The sequence below is a fragment of the Delphinus delphis genome, chromosome 19 (assembly GCF_949987515.2).
Source record: "Delphinus delphis chromosome 19, mDelDel1.2, whole genome shotgun sequence".
NCBI lineage: Eukaryota > Metazoa > Chordata > Mammalia > Artiodactyla > Delphinidae > Delphinus > Delphinus delphis.
The window spans coordinates 44,043,654-44,063,993 of NC_082701.1; the positions used below are offsets into that span (position 1 = coordinate 44,043,654).

The window sequence follows — 20,340 nt, forward strand, 5'->3', positions numbered from 1 at the left end:
ACACAGCCAAAAATAAATTAATTAATTAAAAAAAAAAAGTAAAATAATTTTTTTAAAAAAAATTTTAATAAATAAATAAATCAGCAGGGGCGTCCCTGGTGGCACAGTGGTTAAGAATCCGCCTACCAATGCAGGGGACACGGGTTCGAGCCCTGCTCCGGGAAGAGCCCACATGCCATGGAGCAACTAAGCCCGTGCGCCACAACTACTGAAGCCCGCACGCCTAGAGCCTGTGCTCTGCAACAAGAGAAGCCACCATAATGAGAAGCCCGCACACAGCAATGAAGACCCAACGCAGCCCAAAAAAATAAAAATAAATAAATAAATCAGCAGAAAACTAGCCCTGACATCTTATAGACTAATTGTGATGATTAAATGAGATTATATTTATAAAGTGCTTAGTACAGTGCCTATGCTCAATGACGGTAGTTATAACTATTATTAGCTAATGTCAGACTTTATCCTGAAGCCATGGGGAGATAGGAACAGGTTTTAAGGACAGTAACATGATCAGATGTCTATTTTAAATAAATCTGCTGGAAGTGTGAAAGACAAATGGGAGATGGCAGAAGTCATTTAAGTGGCTATAGTGATTTCGAGGTGAGAGATGATGAAGATCTCAAATAAAGGTGTCATAAGAGGGCTGTCATACAAAGGAGGGAGCAGCTTTATCTCTGAGCTCCAGAGATCAAAAATAGGTTAATAAAGTCTGAAGAAAGGCAATTTTCAGTGAACATAAACAATAATTTGAGCTTATTCAACAGTGGCACAGCACTAGAAACACTAAAGCAAAAGCAATGACCCCTTCATTAAGAATGACGGAAAAGAGTTTATTTTCAGTAGCTAAGAATTTGGACTAGAAGACCACTAAACCCAATTTCCAGATTCCAAGATTCTAAATCACTTACAAAGGTGGTTTTGTAAAATCATTAACAATTGCTTACATTTGTAGAGAGGTTTACAATTTTCAAAGTGCTTTCACATTGATTCTCTAACTTAATTTTCTCAAATGCCCTGAGATAGTCTGGGCAGGTATCATTAGTGCCATTTTCACAGATAAAGAAATTAGGAAAAGCTAGTAAGTGCCTGGACTTCAACCAGATTTTCAGACTCCTGGCTCTGTGCTCTTTCCATTCTCACCATTGCCGCCAACATGGTGCCCGCGTTGAAAATCCATTCTGAGAAACCAGCCCTCTTTGGTCACCTGTTCCAGTGTTTACTCTCAAAATCAGTAAATTCTTCTGCATGTCTTATTTTCGCTGTTCAGAAGTTTCAGCCTATTCCTTTGCCCTCGTGTAGGTGAATAAGAGCTAGTCATCTATCTTTATACAATGTTCCTTCATATTTACATATTATAAAATGTCTGTCATGGGCTTCCCTGGTGGCGCAGTGGTTAAGAATCCGCCTGCCAACGCAGGGGACACAGGTTCGAGGCGTGGTCCGGGAAGATCCCACATGCCGCGGAGCAACTAAGCCCATGCGCCATGACTGAGCCTGCACTCTAGAGCCCGTGAGCCACAACTACTGAGCCCAAGTGCCACAACTACTGAAGCCCGTGCACCTAGAGCCCGTTCTCTGCAACAAGAGAAGGCACCCAATAAGAAGCCCGCGCACCGCAATGAAGAGTAGCCCCCGCTTGCCACAACTAGAGAAAAGCCCACACACAGCAACAAAGACCCGACGCAGCCAAAAATATAAATAAATTAATTTAAAATAATAAAATAAAACAAAATGTCATTTCTCTAATCTAGGATAATTAATCCCAATTACTTGAGTTTTTTCACATAAATATTATTTCCCTTAAAGTAGTTAAGTAATCTGATCCTTAATTTAGTACTAGCTCCAGGAAGATAATATTCTCTTCCCATCACTCCAATTCTAATCCCCAGATATCTATTCTATTAAAGAGTACTTCCTCCAATTAATTAATATCAATATTTATTGAGTACCTAATATGTAGCAAGGCACTGCTCCAGGAGCTAGGGACTCAGCAATGAACAAAACAGACAAGAACTCCTGTCTTCATGGTGCTTCCATTTGTACATGAGGTAGAGTGTGAGGGTCAGATAAACTTAATGAATACGTAAGTGACACAGACTATTAGAAGGTGATAAATGCTATGAAAAAAACAAATGAAGCAGTGTAAGGAGATGAGGAGGACTGGATGGGGCAGCAACCTTAAATAGCATAGTCAGAGTGTGGTCCTCACTGAGAAACTGTACTTTCTCCATGCTTTATCTGCTAGTTTCAGTGCAAGGCAGCAGTACAGCTTTTAATTACATAAGAGACCTTTTTTTAGCAATTAAACTATAACTAAAATAGTTTTTCCCCCCTCTCATTTCAAGTTTAACTCTTAGGTACTTGCACATTTAATAAAAAGCAATTGATCAACTTGTTTTGAAGAGGAAAATTTTGTTTCTGTAATGCTGAAATACTCTTCAAGAAATAATGAAAAAAGTAATGCAAGCCCACCAGCACACACACGAAGACTGCTGCCGGATGCAACTCTGACTTTAATAAAGACTAGCATTTCTCTAGTTGTGGGGAGCTGAAAGATGAGCAGCTGTGGACAGATAGGGGGATGGAGGGAGCTGGTAGAAACAGAATTTTAGAGAGCTACAAAATTGGCATGCAGACTGAAGTGGCATCAGCCTCTCACTTCTAGGTGCACTAAGGAACAATCTCTCCAGAACATACTATGAATGATAAGAACGACACTTTTCAGTTGGGACATTTGTTCAGCTTGGAAAAGAGGCAAAAATTAAAATATAGCTTGCTGAAAAAGCAACTGGTTCCAAATTCATTTTGCCACAGGATATGGAAATAGGGAAAGCACTTTTCTTAAGAGGAAAGGTTCCTTTCATCTCTCTGGAGAAATGTCCTAACACAGTATCACACTCCAATCGTACCATACCTCACAGGGACTGAATGAAGCCTAAGTACTAAAATCCTCAGTAAAGCACTTTATTTATTTATTTTTTGCGTTACGCGGGCCTCTCACTGTTGTGGCCTCTCCCGTTGCGGAGCACAGGCTCCGGACGCGCAGGCTCTGCGGCATGTGGGATCTTCCCGGACCGGGGCACGAACCAGTGTCCCCTGCATCGGCAGGCAGACTCTCAACCACTGCGCCACCAGGGAAGTCCCACCTACTTGTCTCTTGAATGACCAGACAAAGAAACAAAATTTTAATCAGTTTGTTCAGTTGGAAAATCGCAGTTAAAAAGCAGAGGAGGGCTTCCCTAGTGGCGCAGTGGTTGAGAGTCCGCCTGCCGATGCAGGGGACACGGGTTCGTGCCCCGGTCCAGGAAGATCCCACATGCCGCGTAGCGGCTGGACCCGTGAGCCATGGCCGCTGAGCCTGCGCTCCGCAACGGGAGAGGCCACAACAGTTAGAGGCCACAACAGTGAGAGGCCTGTGTACCGCAAAAAAAAAAAAAAAAAAAAAAGCAGAGGAAGTTAAAGCTATTGCTTAAAAATGTGGCCTAGGGATATGTTTGGATTTTACTTGTCTATACTTTGCCTGTTTGCCCTTCTGCATGAATAATCAAGAACTGACTGTATGCTCTGATCAGGAATGAACCCTTAACTAGAGTTCTGCCTGTATGTTGGTAAAGATGCCTCCTGCCCTTTTCAGCTAGGCTTAAATGCAACAAACTCAGTCTATGACTAAATTTGATCTAATCAGCCACACACCCCCACCCCCACACCCCCACCCTGGATCCGTTGGCACCAAATTTAATAAAACTTCAATTTGGCCTTTCCTTTACATCTCTTTTATTCCTCCAGCACCTCATCTTGAACCTTTCTCCTTCTCTTGACTGATACTGGCATCTTGGTCTTTGGATTCTCTTCACAACTAGAGAAATAAAAACACCTTCTCAGGGTAGAGATAGGAAAATTTCAATCATTTCAAATAGGGACCCTGAAAGGAGTTCTTGGAGAAAAGAATTAAATATATTAGAAATTCAGAGAAGGGAAGAATTCAGAGACCTTGGCTCTGGGTCTGGCTTCACTACCAAATCACTTTCTAAGTTATTTAGACATTCTTGAGGCATTAGTTTTCCCTACCTCAGAGAAATGCTGAGACCACTAAGAGAGTGCTTATTTAATTCACTGGATGAAAACTAATCCAAAAGTAAAAATATTTATATTAATACTGGAAATGATTCTTGGGCTGAAGGAATTCTTGTCTTAACCTTTTGTGAGCTGTTATATATTATACCCTACAACCCGACATTTAATTTCAAGGTACAATATAATATGTACTCAAGGTACCAAATAATTCCTTTAAGCCAGGCTCAGGTCCTCTCTTCTATTACTATATATATTTACAGACGATGAAATCTCTAATTAGGCAAAATTCTAAGATGTGACCAAACAAAAGGACTGTCCAGTATTCATAAAATGCTAATGCAGAAAACAAAGTTGGGGGAGGGAGCAAAGGCCTGGATTCTAAAAAACAGATGAGCTATTTGGGTGTTTGGTTTAAAAAAAAAAGAAATGATGGATTAAAAGTTTATATCTAAAAGGCAACTCTATTTTGAATGGCTCTAACAATCCCATAATAAGTGCAGTATCAAACAAGTCAGGGTAATTAATTCAGTGGACTCTTCCCCTTTCACTGCCAGATTGAACAGCTCTGAGGATAATCTCCTTCATTCTCCCAGGGCTCAGTTGGAAGATTCATTATTTATGCCCTCAATTGTTTACTCTGTCCTATTTTTCCATCCATCCAGGCCCAAGTGCAGTGTTATCACTGGCCTGTTTCCAAAACGAATGTATTAGTTCACTGCCTTACTAGTTACAAACTCAAAGATAATCGAATAGTGGTATCTTAACATTGGAGAGCAACTTCATCCCACCACTTGATCCAGGAGAGAAGTTAATGATAATGCTGACCCAGGTTACCAAAAGCTAAGTTATTTTAGATGGATGAAATGAAACACACAAGTTATTCTAGTCTTGTTTTGTTTTTTTTTTTTTTGAACCACTGAGCAACATATATGCACATCCAACAGGATTCTTAAAGGGCAGTATCATTAGAAAGACAGCTCTGGCTCTCACCAAGAGCAGACCTGTAAACTATTGAGGATTAAACTGATTGAGATGCACTTTGCCTAGCAACCATTCATTAGGAAGAGTTCAGTAACTCACCAGCAATCAATTCCATGTCCTTATCTAAGCCATAAACAGATAACAGACTCCACCAAGTCCTCTACCCTCTGGATTCAGACAGCAAACAACTTCCTCAAAAGATTCAGCTTCCAAGAGTCAACCTTTGGGGGAGGGGGTTGTGCTTAAACACACAAAATATTGTCTCAGACACCTGACTGACAGAGCTGAAGAGCTAAAAACTACCACCAGCCCCATCTCCATATGAATGCATTCATTGTCTCCCAGGTCTTTTTGCCTCTAATATTTTCTCACCTTGAGCAAGCTTTTCCCAATTCCAAACCTGACAACACTCAAGCTGATTATCATGAGAATCAAACAACGCCAAGGGTCCAATCTTTTCCTTCACCTTCTCAAGGGGACCATTTTATACTTCTGATGCGAATGGGGGATTGGGCTTGAGTCTCCCTTTAGAGAGAACATAAGACCCTTTTTCTTAACACATTCTAAGCTGTGACTCACAGAAATAAGCAGAATGGACAAAAACAGATTGCTAAAGAAAAATCAGTGGACTGAACCTCAGCTGCACCATGTCCCCTCAACCTAAGAGATTATGGAAAGTCATGGGGGGATTCTCTTTGCCTTTCAATTTAAACATGATTCATGGAGTCTTAAGGGATAAATGGGTAATAAACTAAAAACCCAAAATCTAACAAAGGTTTACTGTGAATCTACTTTTTTTTGCACAACTCTATATTAAGGCTACTTGCGATTAAAAAAAAAAAAAGGATATTAAGTTCCTGATCCCTAGTAAGTTTCCACAACTGAGATGGTTTCCTATCCCATCATCCCTAGTCTTTATAATACTTGCTTTTACCCCAAACTGCCCTTATTGATTAGAGATAAAATAAATCAATGCAAAGAAAAAATATTAATCTAGCTTAAATGGTAAAACAGCTCCAGCATATTAATTCTATCTTCAAAACTGAACTCCAGTTAGAACAATTTCTGGAAACTGAACCTGGATTACAAGACTGAACTCTCAATCATTTCAATTAATACTTACCAAAGTGCTGCCAAAAAAATTGGTATTTCTCACTTTTGGCATTCGAGCTCTTTGCTAATCAACATTAAGATAAATCTGGTCCAAACAAGTTTACCATGAACACTGCCACTCAACACACACACACACACACACACACACACACACACACACACCCTCCTTTGTTTCTATCATAAATTTTGGGTTTTCTATCTTCAATTGATAACTTTCCTCTCAATTAAAAACCTATAAAGAGGTTCCTGATTTTGGCTGAAGATGAGCTCTGTCCTTCAGAAAGAAGGGATCCATACATTGTAGAAGCAAAGGAACTCAGGACATACATATAAATTGTAATGATACAGCCACACGAATTCATGGGGGTGGCGCTTTAAAAAATAAATGAATTAAACAAAATTCATCTGGATTTGTTTAAAGTTTGGTTTTTGATGACAGAAACTAATCCCTCTGAGAGCCTATGAATGAGAAATATACAGATGGAGAAAAAGATAAGACTTTTAAGTTTCAGTAACAGCAAGGTAAGTTTGCTTGCTCTAGCTAGGTTTCTCCAACAGGGCTGAGTGCTACACAAAGCCGGTAACACTGTACTCGGGGAGAGACTTTAGCAGAGTTAATCTCTAACAACTATCAGGATTTCCTTTAACTACCATCTGACGGGGGCTGATCCCTCTTTCCACTGGCACCTCCTTCCTTTTCAGATTGTTTTTGCTGATTAAGGCAGTCCCAAGTAGGAAAATGGTGAAGACAGCCTTAATGGACACGGATGCAGAACAGTTCCAAAAACCCACTCCTATCCTAACCTGCTTTTTTTTTTTTGGTTTGCTGCATCAGATGCCACACAAGAAAGGCTCCTCTTTTTTTCTTCTGTTCATTTTACTACGCGACCGACATCGACACATCAGTAAAAAGAGATGAGAGTCCTGAATCTCCTTACCCTGCTGCACGGGTGAGATGAAGGGAGGGAAAGAAGAATGAAGGGTAGAATTAGAAAATCAAAATAAACTGATTAGATGGGGAGCTCTTACTTCCCATTCCATTTCCCCCTTTCTCACAAGGTTAAGTCGGCTGAAGTCGGGGTTGGTTAGAAAAAGCACACACACCTTGAGCCCTGGAAGGGAGGGAGGTGAGGTTCGCTCCGCAGCGCTCGGTGGGGCTCCGGGCTCCGCCCCGCCTGCCTGGGGCAGCTCAGCCCTCCTCGCCTGAGCCCCGGGAGGATGGAAGAGAAGGGGTTTCTAGCTGTCTTGGCAGGGGGAGGGGGAGGCGGCTGCTCCGGGTGCCAGGCTCTCTGAGCGCAGCACTCCGCGGCGCGCCGACACCCCCTCCCCCAGCCGGCTACCGCTCGCTCCCCCTTCGCCGCCGGAAGCCAGCCCCGCCCCCTCAACTCCATCCCGGCCCTTCTCGAGCCCCCTCCAGTCCGCACAGCCAATGGCGAGCCAGGGAGCCAGCGGAGCGACTCACCAAACAGCCAACTGGGGAGGCCCACTGGGAGGTCAGCCGCCCGGGATAGGCCAGCTACCCGCGGCCCCGGCCCTGGCACGGCTCCTCTTTGTTAGAGCTGCCCCCATCTCTCCAGGCCCCCACCCCGAAGCCTGCAGCCCGGCATCCCGGATGGGCCAGGTGATGCGGCACCCCTTCTCCTGCTCCCCCGCCCACGCCCTGCCTGGGTACTAGGAATGACCCCCATCCAGGCAGTACCTCCCAGAGTGCATCAGACTTCCACAGCAATAGCCATCCGGAGACACCTGAGAGTAGAAAGATGCTCCCCAGGCCTCTCTGCCTCGCCCTTCTTTTCTCAGACTAATCAACTGCACTCCCTCATAACAGTGCATAGATTTAGGTTTGCATATTAGATCAGCTGCACACATCAATCCACCCTGTCTGAAACTCCTGCTTCCCGTGACGCAGAAATTAGGGGGGAGGGGGGCGCATACTGGGAAGGGATTTATCTGGAAGTTGGTGCGCTGGGAGAAGGAATACATCAAATCATCTGCAACAAACAAAACACCAAAGACACACACTCAGCTGGATCCAACCCACCTCAGATACAAGCTATCTACATCCAATTAAACCCAGGCTAACCACTCCCTTAGCAGGTTTCAGTACAATTAGGAAACAAATATCTAAGTCTTGTTCAAGCCATACACCTAATATTAGAAAAAACTCTCAGGAACTGCCAGGCCTCCGCATAACTGGCAGGTTGCATCAACACTTCAATCACTAATGTCAATGTTAAGGGCCTAACACTGCTGGGATGGAATATGCTAAAGACTGTCGAATATTTTCTTAGGTATAGTGGTGAAGCAGTAGTAGGGGTTCATTTAAGAAAAACAAAGTGGGGATGGGGAAGGCAAGTTATTACCTACACTGTCATTTTTGTCCACAAAGTTCTTGCAACTAATGTTAAGTGTCTACCTCACACTACAATCCCGCTTAGTTCCCAAGTGCTACTACAATTTTTAAGAAACAACAACAAAACACTTTAAAATTAAGTAGCCTTTTCTTATGTGGAGCCCAAAGCATTTCATATATATATATATATATATAACCTCAGTGTTCTGGGAAGCTGGAAAAGGAATTGTGTGACATGCCCATTTAAAAGCCAGCTCTTTTTTCTAACCCAAATTAAAAGGCTTGGGCTTAAATAGATTTATGGAGGAACTTCATTGCTGTCTCATAGGCTAAGTTCCAGATAAAAAGACCCAAACGTGAAAATTTTATTTTACATACTGCCCACAAAAGTCTCCCAAATTAGCTAACGAGTCCATTCCCTTCCCAAATACATCTGACCTAAACAAAAATCCTCAAAAGCACAAAAGCAGTTACAACGCTCCATATCATTTAGCAATTCTCTGGCATTTTCCATATTAAAATAACTAAACAATACTTCAAGAAACTACTATTTTAAATAGCTGACCTAAAAGCTACTTTTTTTTTTTTTTTTTTTTTTGCGGTACGCGGGCCTCTCACTGTTGTGGCCTCTCCCGTTGCGGAGCACAGGCTCCGGACGCGCAGGCTCAGTGGCCATGGCTCACGGGCCCAGCCGCTCCGCAACATGTGGGATCTTCCGGGACCGGGGCACGAACCCGCGTTCCCTGCATCGGCAGGCGGACTCTCAACCACTGCGCCACCAGGGAAGCCCTAAAAGCTACTCTTGATGACTAAGGTAAACAGCTGTGTGAGTACTTTCCTTCAAATTCTAACCTTCTTGAAAAAGGCAATTTTTCTCTCTTTAAGGATTAAATAGAAACTAAGATTTAGGGAATTCCCTGGCGGTCCAGTGGTTAGGACTCCACGCTCTCTCATTGCCAAGGGCCTGGGTTCAATCCCTGGTCAGAGAACTAAAATCCTACAAACCTCACTGCGCAGCCAAAAAAAAAAATCCTTCCAAGATCACTCATAAGCCCATTAATTTGCCAAGACATCAAAAACAAACAAATAAACATGTCAGTCTCACCATTATCACAAATGTTCTTGACAATTAGATAATTCAGACAAAACTTCTAATATCCTCTTCTAAAATATAAATGAGGAACTCAGGGTATTTTGAATACCTAAAATAAAATTAAAACATCAAATTTATCTTCATCTACACAGTCCAAGAAAACAGAGAGGAATTACAACTGTTTAATACAAGATCACAGGGGAAGCCCAAAACACCTCCTCCTAAAGAGGAACTCAAGTCCAATTTCTTTTCATGCCGCTCAAATGTACTCTATCTTATTACCACTACCTTAACAGAGACCCTTACTACGTCTGTGGGGGAAACTATAACTTCTTTCTAGTCTCCCTAATTCCACATAGCACTGCTTTCACATCCATTTGCTCTTCTCCTTAAGAACTACAGAAACACTTCAATTTATTGCACATTTACTAGGTGCAAGCCCCTGTGTCAAGGGGGAAAAAAAAATATATATATATATATACACACACACACACACACAAAATAGATAAATAACAAGGACTTACTGTATATCACAGAGAACTATATTCAATATATTGTAATAAGTTATAATGGAAAAGAATCTGAAAAAAATATACATATAAATGAATCACTTTGCTGTACACCTGAAAAATACTGTAAGTCAACTATCCTTCAGTTTAAAAAATATACATAATAAATAATTATGATTTTATCATCATGATAAACCTATGAAATAGACATTTCCCCCATTTTTACAGACAAAGAAGCTGAGGTCCAGAGAGGCTGAACAATCTGCTCTAGGTCAACAAGGTGGTAAATGGAAAAGCCAATTTTAGAAGTTGAGTATTCCTGGCTCCAAGTCTAATACTCCTATCCACTAAGCTCTACTGTGGCTCTCTGGTGCCTATGCCATCCAACCAAGCTTCCACTCTATGGCTATTGTATGTTCCACAGTCTGGTACTATCCTATGTTATCAAACTTACTCTCCACCTTTCCTCAGCAGTTTACTCCCATAGCAGACAGACCGATCTGCTTGCTCACTGTCTGTGTATCTTCCATTTCTACTTTCTTGCCATGACTTGTATTGTTATAACCATTCCATTTAAATCCTACCCATTCTTCAAGGCTCAGCTCAAATTCCACCTCCCTTGTGGAGCCTTCTTTAATGCTCTCAGCAATGACTCCTTTTCTGAATCACTACTACACAATTTAGTACTTAACTGTTCTGTTGTCTAATATGTGATTTGTCTTCCTAATTTAGACTGTAAGTCAAAGCTTATATTACACTTGTTTTTGTATCTTCTCCTTTCCCAATTTTGCACAGTAAGTCATACATAGTAAAGTTCTCTATAAATATTTAGACCAGTAAACACTACAGCAAAAGAATGGTCCAAATCACTAAATGACCCAAGTTCTCATAACAGCCACCAAAGTTGAAATAATTAATAACTTCATTCATTTTCAAGATAGAACAAATAACCAAATTCTAAGTCTGCCGGTACTGACCAAGGACTTATCCACTCTGTGCTTCAACAATATCATGGACAAATTGCTAGGAGGGGATTCAAGAGGGCTGGTAATGTTTCTTGATCTGAGAACTAGTTACGTAAGTATGTTCAATTTGTGAAAATTCATTGAGCTGTACACTTAACGTGCACTTTCCTATACATTTTATCTCAAAAAGTTTTAAAACATCAAGTTTCAGATTGTATTATAAGATAAACACATCTATTTTTGAAGCACATATGAATATTATATATATGTCTGTAGGTCCAAGAAAATATCTAGAAGTACATACACCAATCTGTCAACAGTAGTAACCACTGAGAGGAGGAAAAGAGGGGTACGGAGGAATGAAGAGGAAAAAATTTTTATATTTGTTTTACTCAATCTTTTAAAAGATAAAAAACATGCATTAATTTTGTAATTTTAATAGATTAGCTGAGTAGTAGAATTACAAATTATTATTTGTAATTTTTGAACTTTCTGTGTTGAACATGCCTTACATTCACAATCAGCAAAAGATATTAAAACACAAAACAAACATACCATCTCTCAGAAACAGAAGGAAAGATCAATGGGTTGGACTGAAAACTAGTTTAGGTAACATCCATCTAGTCTGATCATTGTTTGCACTTCAATATTTCTTGAGTACTCTATTTTGCAAATTTCCCAAATGACACTTTTAACAAGCAAAAAAACCCCAAAAAGGTGCGTTTGATGCTTAATTTACTCAAATCAAAATAAATATACAGTTTTCAGCAGAACCAGATAACAAAAATAAAACAATAACAATGATCTATTCTGAACCTAAGCTAAACACTATTAAAAAGGCATTTTCCAAATCAAAACTACGAGGTACCACCTCACACCAGTCAGAATGGCCATCATTAAAAAGTCTACAAATAACAAATGCTGGAGAGGGTGTGGAGAAAAGGGAACCTTCCTACACCGTTGGTGGGAATGTAAATTGGTGCAGCCACTATAGAAAACAGTACGGAGGTTCCTCAAAAAACTAAAAATAGAGTTGCCATATGATCCAGAAATCCCACTCCTGCACACATATCCAGACAAAACTATAATTTGAAAAGATACCTGCACCCCACCCCCCCATGTTCATAGCAGCACTATTCATAATAGCCAAGGCATGGAAGCAACCTAAATGTCCATCAACAGATAAATGCATACAGAAGATGTGGTATATATAAACGATGGAATGCTACTCAGCCAGAAAAAAATGAAATAATGCCATTTGCAGCAATGAAGATGGACCTAGAGATTATCATACTAAGTGAAATAAATCAGAAGCAGGGGGAGGATGAATTCAGAGACTGGGACTGACATATACTGATACTATGTATAAAATAGATAACTAATGAGAACCTACTTTATAGCACAGGGAACTCTACTCAATGCTCTGTGGTGACCTAAACGGGAAGGAAATCCAAAAAAGAGGGGATATATGTATACATATAGCTGATTCACTTTGCTGTACAGTAGAAACTAACACAACATTGTAAAGCAACTGTACTCCAATAAAAATAAAAAAAACAAAAGCGAAAAATACCACATGATGTGACTTATATGTGGAATCTAAAATATGCACAAATGTACTTATTTACAAAACAGAAACAGACTCACAGACATAGAGAACCGACTTTTGGTTACCAAGGGGGAGGGGGGTGGGGGAGGGAGGGATTGGGAGTTTGGTATTAGCAGATGCAAACTATTATATATAGATTGGATAAACCACAAGGTCCTACTGGATAGTACAGGGAACTATATCCAATATCCTGTAATAAAGCATAATGGCAAAGAAAAAAAATAAAACTTTAGTGTTAAAAAATAAGTAAATAAAATAAAATAAAAAGGCATTTTCCCCATAAAGACCCACTAGTGACATTTTACAAAATTCAAACACCCAAGAGACAGAACACAAACTTTGATAAGGAAATTTATTATTCACTAGACTTAAAGAGAACAACAGGTCTGAAAAAACAAGTGTGAAAACTTGGGGGAAAAAAAGAAAAAAGGCAATGCTTTGACTATTATTTCAATGTAGCAAGGTATTCTTTTAACTTTTTTTTTAACTGGCTGCACTTTCTCTTTCAGACACTAGAGGGAAGTATAAAATCCATTCACTGTATCTTTGGGAATTCAATTCATTCATTCATTCACTCACATTACCACGTATTTACTGCATTCCTACATACCAGGAACTTCATTAGACCCCAGAGACAAAAAGATGAATAAGCTACAAACTCTGTCTTTAAGGTGCTTAGTCTAGTGAAGGGAGACACCAGTTTGGAAAAAAAAGGCAAACTACAACAAAGAATGCACATGAGAACCAAACCCCAACTTTTGCAAGACTGTGGGTTTGGGGCAGGACGGTTTGGCAGAGGGAGGAAAAAAACATGTGTCCATATAAAAATTCATACTAGACAAACCAGCTTATCAAAACTGGCTTACTCTCCTATTTACAATTTTCCCACCTTAATCTAAATGGAAATAGCTTCACTTAGAAGGTATCTTTAGGGCTTCCCTGGTGGTGCAGTGGTTGAGAATCCGCCTGCCAATGCAGGGGACATGGGTTCGAGCCCTGGTCTGGGAAGATCCCACATGCGGCGGAGCAACTGGGCCCGTGAGCCACAATTACTGAGCCTGCGCGTCTGGAGCCTGTGCTCCGCAACAACAGAGGCCGCGATAGTGAGAGGCCCACGCACCACAATGAAGAGTGGCCCCCGCTTGCTGCAACTAGAGAAAGCCCACACACAGAAACGAAGACCCAACACAGCTATAAATAAATAAATTTTAAAAAATTAAAAAAAAAAGATTCTTTAAAAAAAAAAAGAAGCTATCTTTAAACTGTTATCTATAGAAAGTAGAGGAGTGAGGCATTAACGTGCGTGGAAGATTTGCTAAAATATCTAGTTGGCTAGGTTTCAAAATCAATTGTACACAGTTTAAAAAGCATGAAGGTAACAGATACAATTGGAGTTAAGACTGCTTACATGATAATAAAAATTCTCATTTGAAATCAAGATAAATTACACTACACCCCCCTGCAAAGAGCACATCAAGGATAAATAAATAAGTAGAAGTTTCCTAAATGTGCTCTCTCTTATGCAAATTAAGTTGCCCTAATCCTCAAAATGACTGCTGCATCTTTTGCTATGGTTTGGGATGTTTGGATTGTGTGTGTTGGGGGTGGAGAGTTGGAGAGAAGGAACAAGTTGTTAATTTCTCATACTGATGGAGTAGCACATGGTAGAAAAAGTAAAAGCCAACATCCTGAAAAAGTTTCACACACATACACAAAATGAGACAGCAAACTTGTGAATCAAGCATGATTTGGCATCTTTAAATGAAGAGCCAATTCCCTTCTAGTGCCAAAGCCAATGGCTTCTCCTGTAGATAAAATGGCACAGTTCCTGAAAAAGCCCTGGACGCTGTTTCCCCACAATCCTATAATCTGTCAGAAGATAGAAAACAAAAAGAAGGCTCTGCCAGCCAGAAAAAGCAAATTATAACCAACACAGAGCCAACACTTTACTTCAGACAGAAGGAGCTTTTCTATGCATTTTTGGAAGGAAAGAGACAAAAGAAGCTTACCATTGCTCAAATAACCAAGGCAAACATTTTAACCAAATATCATCTTTGATAAGCATTTGATGCAATAGCCTGCTTTCTCATTTATACATAGCCTTAAAGAATATTTGCAACAAATTGGCCACAAAATACGAATAATTTTTACAAGTCAATAAGAAAAAGAAACAACCGAAGGGGATATTTTCAAAGGGCATGAACTAGTTAGTAGTCACAGAAGAAATACATAAGATCAAGTATTACATATATTCCATATTGTTAGGAAGTGGTGGAAAGTGCCTTCTCCATACAGTCCCAAAGGTATTTTGGCTTGATAGTACTGCCAACTGCAAGCCTCCAGAATAAAAAGAACAATAACAGAAGATAAGGGTGCCTCAAATCATGTTGTACACTTTAATATCTTACAATTTTATTAATCAATTATACCTTAATAAAGCTGGAAAAAATATACATTCCTAAAAATATATGATAGAAGCTTTGTGAAATATCTACTCTGGAAAAGAAACAAGAAACAATTAAGTAGAATGGATACAGGTCAACTGCAAATCAAACCCAAAGGAACTAAAATAAGAATTTAAGATGAACCTTTACCTATGAACTTGAAGCCAATCCCTGAGTCTACAATGAGCAAGGCAGATGATGGCAGCAGATAACAGAAAGCCTAAATACAACCACAAATGTAAAGCATCTCCAAGAAAGAAAGCTTACTCCACCGTCTTTGCTGTAGAAGCAGACCATTCAGGGACCCCCTTTCCAGTCACCAAATGCAAAAATAAAGCGAATAATGCCTGGGTGAGGCAAAAACAAGTACAGTCTTCCCATCAAAGAGGAAAAGAAACCTAAACCTTTCACTTGTCCTTGATACAAAGAGGTAATGGATTGTGGAACTGAAATTCCAGAAAAAAGATTCAATTCTGACCTATGTAAAGCTAAGAACTTCATGTCACTCTGTTCTAAAATTAGCAATACACAGGTCTCCATAGAAAAAAATAATACACAAGATCCCAACTGAGCTGTCAGCAGGGTAAAGTTCTGAGCACGTCAGCAGACTATTGCTTAACCATTTCCCTTATCGGTTTTAAACATCAAAAGAACCACATCCCAGTTTTCCTCTATTGTTAATGTCACTTTAGAGGCTGAGAAAAATTTAGTTCATCAGATTCAAATTTCAGGCATTTTCTAAGTACATTATAGGTAATGATGCCACCAATTCTATATTTAGAACCAGGTGTGGAACAAGGAGTGCTAGTTTTGCCTGAAATGGCACTGTCTCTCTCTTTAAAGCCTAACTGCAACCATCACCTAAGCCTACATTAAAATGTCTATATGGTGTTGCCTAAAATAAATTAAAATGCTTTTTCAATGCTTTTTTTTGAGTGGTTCTATTGATTGGCTGTGACACTTTAAATATAGACAATAAACCACCACCACCAGTCCTTTAAACAGAGTTTTAACTGCCATAGGGTGCCACTCACACCCTCACTTGAACCAAAAAGCCAAGATGGTAAAACCCTTGTGATAAGAAACCTCTAAAGTGATATTATAATAAACCTTTAGGAAATATTCTCTTTAATAAAAAGTTGTCTCATTATGGTTCCATAATTGTTACACTCCAGAAATTAGGATAGCAATCTTTTCCCAAATCCTGAGCTATTTTTTTCTGCAAATAGTATTTACAAAAATATATCACCGGGACTTCCCTAGTGGTGCAGTGGTTAAGAATCAGCCTGCCAATGTAGAGGACACAGGTTTGAGCCCTGGTCCAGGACGATCCCACATGCCGCGGAGCAACTAAGCCCGTGCGCCACAACTACTGAGCCTGCACTCTAGAGCCCGCGAGCCACGACTACTGAAGCCAGCTCTCCACAACTACTGAAGCCCGCGCACCTAGAGCCGGTGCTCCGCAACAAGAGAAGCCCCCGCAATGAGAAGCCCATGCACCGCAACAAAGAGTAGCCCCCACTCGCCACAACTTGAGAAAGCCCGCGCGCAGCAATGAAGACCCAATGCAACCAAAAATAAAATAAATTTATTTAAAAAGAAAAAAAAAATATATATATATATCACCTTTCTCAAAAGGAACTTAAGGGCTCTAAGAGACAGCATATTGCTAATTTTCACAACATCCCAATAAAGAACTATTATTTAGGGCTTCCCTAGTGGCGCAGTGGTTGAGAGTCCGCCTGCCGATGCAGGGGACACGGGTTCGTGCCCCGGTCCAGGAAGATCCCACATGCCGCGGAGCGGCTAGGCCCGTGAGCCATGGCGGCTGGGCCTGCGTGTCCGGAGCCTGTGCTCCGCAACGGTAGAGGCCACAACAGTGAGAGGCCTGTGTACCGCAAAAAAAAAACCAACAAAAAACAAAAATTATTATTTAGCATTTATATCACATTTTAACTTGCAAAAGTGTTTTACAATTTTCATTAGTAGTCATGCCTCACAACCACCCACTGAGCTAAACTGGTCCTGTTATCCTCATTTGACAGCTGAGAAAACTGATGTATCATAAAGCCAAGGTGAAGCCGGTCTGCTTTTCCAAGACTAGGGACCTGATCCTTAAATACAGTCTCATTCACTCACCAGTGTATATGTATTGTTCATAACCCTAGTTAAACTAGGGGGTTTTGGGGTTTTTTTTTTAAATAAATTTATTTTATTTATTTTTGGCTGCATTGGGTCTTTGTTGCTGTGTGTGGGCCTTCTCTAGTTGTGGCAAGCAGGGGCTACTCTTCATTGCAGTGCGTGGGCCTCTCATTGCGGTGGCCTCTCTTGTTGTGGAGCATGGGCTCTAGGTGCGCGGGCTTCAGTAGTTGTGGCATATGGGCTCAGGAGTTGTAGCTCGCGGGGTCCAGAGAGCATGCTCAGTAGTTGTGGTGCATGGGCCTAGCTGCTCCGCGGCATGTGGGATCCTCCCGGACCAGGGCTCGAACCTGTGTCCCCTGCCTTGGCAGGCGGATTCTTAACCACTGCGCTACCAGGGAAGCCCCTAAGCTAGGTTTTGAGAGGACAGGAATCTACCTAAAATGATGGTACAAAAACATTAAGATTATAATGCTTTGACAAAAATATATAACCACATTGGAATACAAATAAGTAAGAATTTAGTAACTACACAGGAAGTTTTTAGAAACAGGCTTCCAAAACCTTGCCATCATCATACAAAAATGAAATGCTTTTCATCTCATTTGCTCCCTCCAACCACTACAATCAGACATCTATCTCCACCAGTCCAATGAGTAGTTCTACTCAAGATCACCAATAACCTCTAGGTTGCCAAACCCCACAGGTACTTCTCTGCTCTTATCTGAGACAGCAATGCAATACAGTGGTCCACTCCCTTCTTTACATGTTCTTTACTTGCCTTCCATAACATCATTTTTCCTGGTTTTCCTCCTACCTCACTGGCTACTCCTTCTGTGTCAGACCTCTCTTCTCTAGACACAGACCATTCTAGGTGACCTCCTGACTGAATTCCATGATTTCAACTTCTATCTACACGTTGATGATCTCCAAGTCTACAATTCCAGCCCAGACCTCTCCCTGGAATGCCAGGCTTTTCTACCCAACTATCTTATAGCTCCAGTTGGCTGTCGAACATGCAGCTTGAACTCGACATGACCAAAACAGAATCCTTGATAAATATGTTCTGCCACAGTCTTACCCATCTCAATAAATATAATCACCATTTATACACAGTAACCAGAGTATCTTTCTAAAAGTACAAATCAACTCACATCATATCCCTGCTTAAAAGCCTCCAAAGGAAGCACACTACCCTAGCTTTCAAATCTCAATGTCATATGGCCTCTGTCCTCTTCTTGCATCACTCTCCCTCTCACCCACCATATTCAAGCCACATTGGTCTTATTCCTGCTCCTCCAACATATGGAGTTCATTCCTCCTTAGTTTTGCACTGGAATGCTTGATCTGCTAATCCTTGTATCCTCCTGGATCTTAAATGCCATACCCTCAGAGAGATATTCCCTATTCTCCCAATCTAAAGTAGCTATCCATTCATCCTCTAATACATCATGCTGTTTTAATGCTCTGCAACTGATTTTTTAAAAGTTGTTTGTTGTCTGTTTACCCTCACTGGAACATCAGCTCCATAAGAACAGGGACTTTGCTTACAAGAGAATTGTTAGTTCCCAACACATACTAGAAACTCAATAAATTTGGCAGGCTTAGTTGTTAGGTGCTGCTGAACTTAAAAGGGTAAAAAAGACATAACCCCTACCCACAAAGAGCTCACAATCCAGCTGATGAAACAAAACATTAGAATAATAAGTGTAATGCTAACAGGATACTAAAATATCAGAGCAGCCCAGAAGCAGAAGTGATTAATTCTGACTTGGAAACTAGGAAGACTTCACAGAAGAAATGAGCTGTGAGCTAAATTCTAAAGATTAATCAGGAGATTCACTAGATTATTGGTTATGTCTGTCTGCCTGTTTTGGAAGTGTCCTTGGAGGGAAAGAAAACAGCCTGAGCAAAAACATAATGAGGAAAGGAGGAGGGAAGATGGAATCAAGCATGTGCTATGTATCAGGCACTGTGGGTAATGAAGGGTTTGAAAGGGAAAGCCCGTAAGTAGTCTTAGAATTTAGGAAGATCACTCTTGTGGCAGTGTGGTGGATCAAGTGAAGGATGATAAGACCTGAGGCATACAGACCAGTTAGGAGGTTACTGCAACGGTCCAAGTGAGAAATGAAAACGGTCTAATCCAAGACTTCAGCAATATGGCTGGAAAGGAAACGGCAGGTTTAGGAGACCTTGAAGGTTAAAATCAGACCTAGGTATCAACCAGATATGAGTGATGAAGGAGAAGGAAGAAACAAGGTCAAGTCCAAAGTTTTTGATTTAGGCAACTGTGTGGCTGTTAATACCGTTCAACTAGGCAGGAAATCTAGAATGTTTAGATTTTGTGGGGAAGACAATGAATTCTGTGATGCCTATGCAATGTCTAGGTGGGTTTTGGAAATATAAGCCTTAAAAATAAATATATATATAGGCCTGGATTCTAGGAGGGAAGGAGGGATGGTGCAGGGGAGAGGGAAAGAGAGACAAAGAGAGAGATCTGAGTTAAACCTAGACATCTGGAGAAGTTGTCTGTGTGTGCAGTGAATTACATCACCTGTGAAAAGAAAAAATAAAGACAGGAAGACTAAGGATTCGGCTGAAAGAGAAACAGTGATACAAGGTCACAGAGGATTAACAGTATAGTGAAGAAAGGAAAGGCCAACATGAATATAGTAAACCCTATAGGTGTGGAAGAAAGAAGTAAAGATAATCCACTTGATAGCCTTTGAGAGAAAGATGGGGAAGAGAGTAACATCAACGGACTAGAGATTAATGATTTACCAAGAACAGGCAAATATTTAGGTGAGATATAGAAGCCTAATTGGATACCCAACAATCCCTTACTTAAGAGGAAAGATCTTATTTTATCTAAATAAAAGTCCTTACTTAGAAATTTGAGATCTGATGGAAAACCAGAGTATTTGTGGGAAAAAAGGGCAGAGTAGAGACATGATCCAGAAACACTAGCAAATAGTTCAAATTATCTCTCACCAAAAAACCAGTAGCAAAGGGAAGAGGATGGATGCCCAGCAGAGGGGTGCACCAGGTCTTCATTTTGGT

At 40.6% G+C, this 20,340-nt stretch overlaps 1 protein-coding gene across 2 annotated transcripts in view; it reads right to left on the reverse strand.

Moving 5' to 3' along the window:
- The window catches only part of FAM222B (family with sequence similarity 222 member B), a 63,129-nt gene that overhangs the window by 29,011 nt on the left and 13,778 nt on the right, over positions 1-20,340 (reverse strand). Inside the window, exon 1 of one of the 2 annotated variants that reach the window (XM_059998034.1) lies at positions 7,273-7,412. The exons of the other annotated variant lie outside the window; for it this stretch is intronic. The gene's annotated coding sequence lies outside the window, so the exon portion shown is untranslated. Of the gene's footprint in view, positions 1-7,272; positions 7,413-20,340 lie in introns of those variants that run through there. 2 annotated transcript variants of the gene reach the window in all.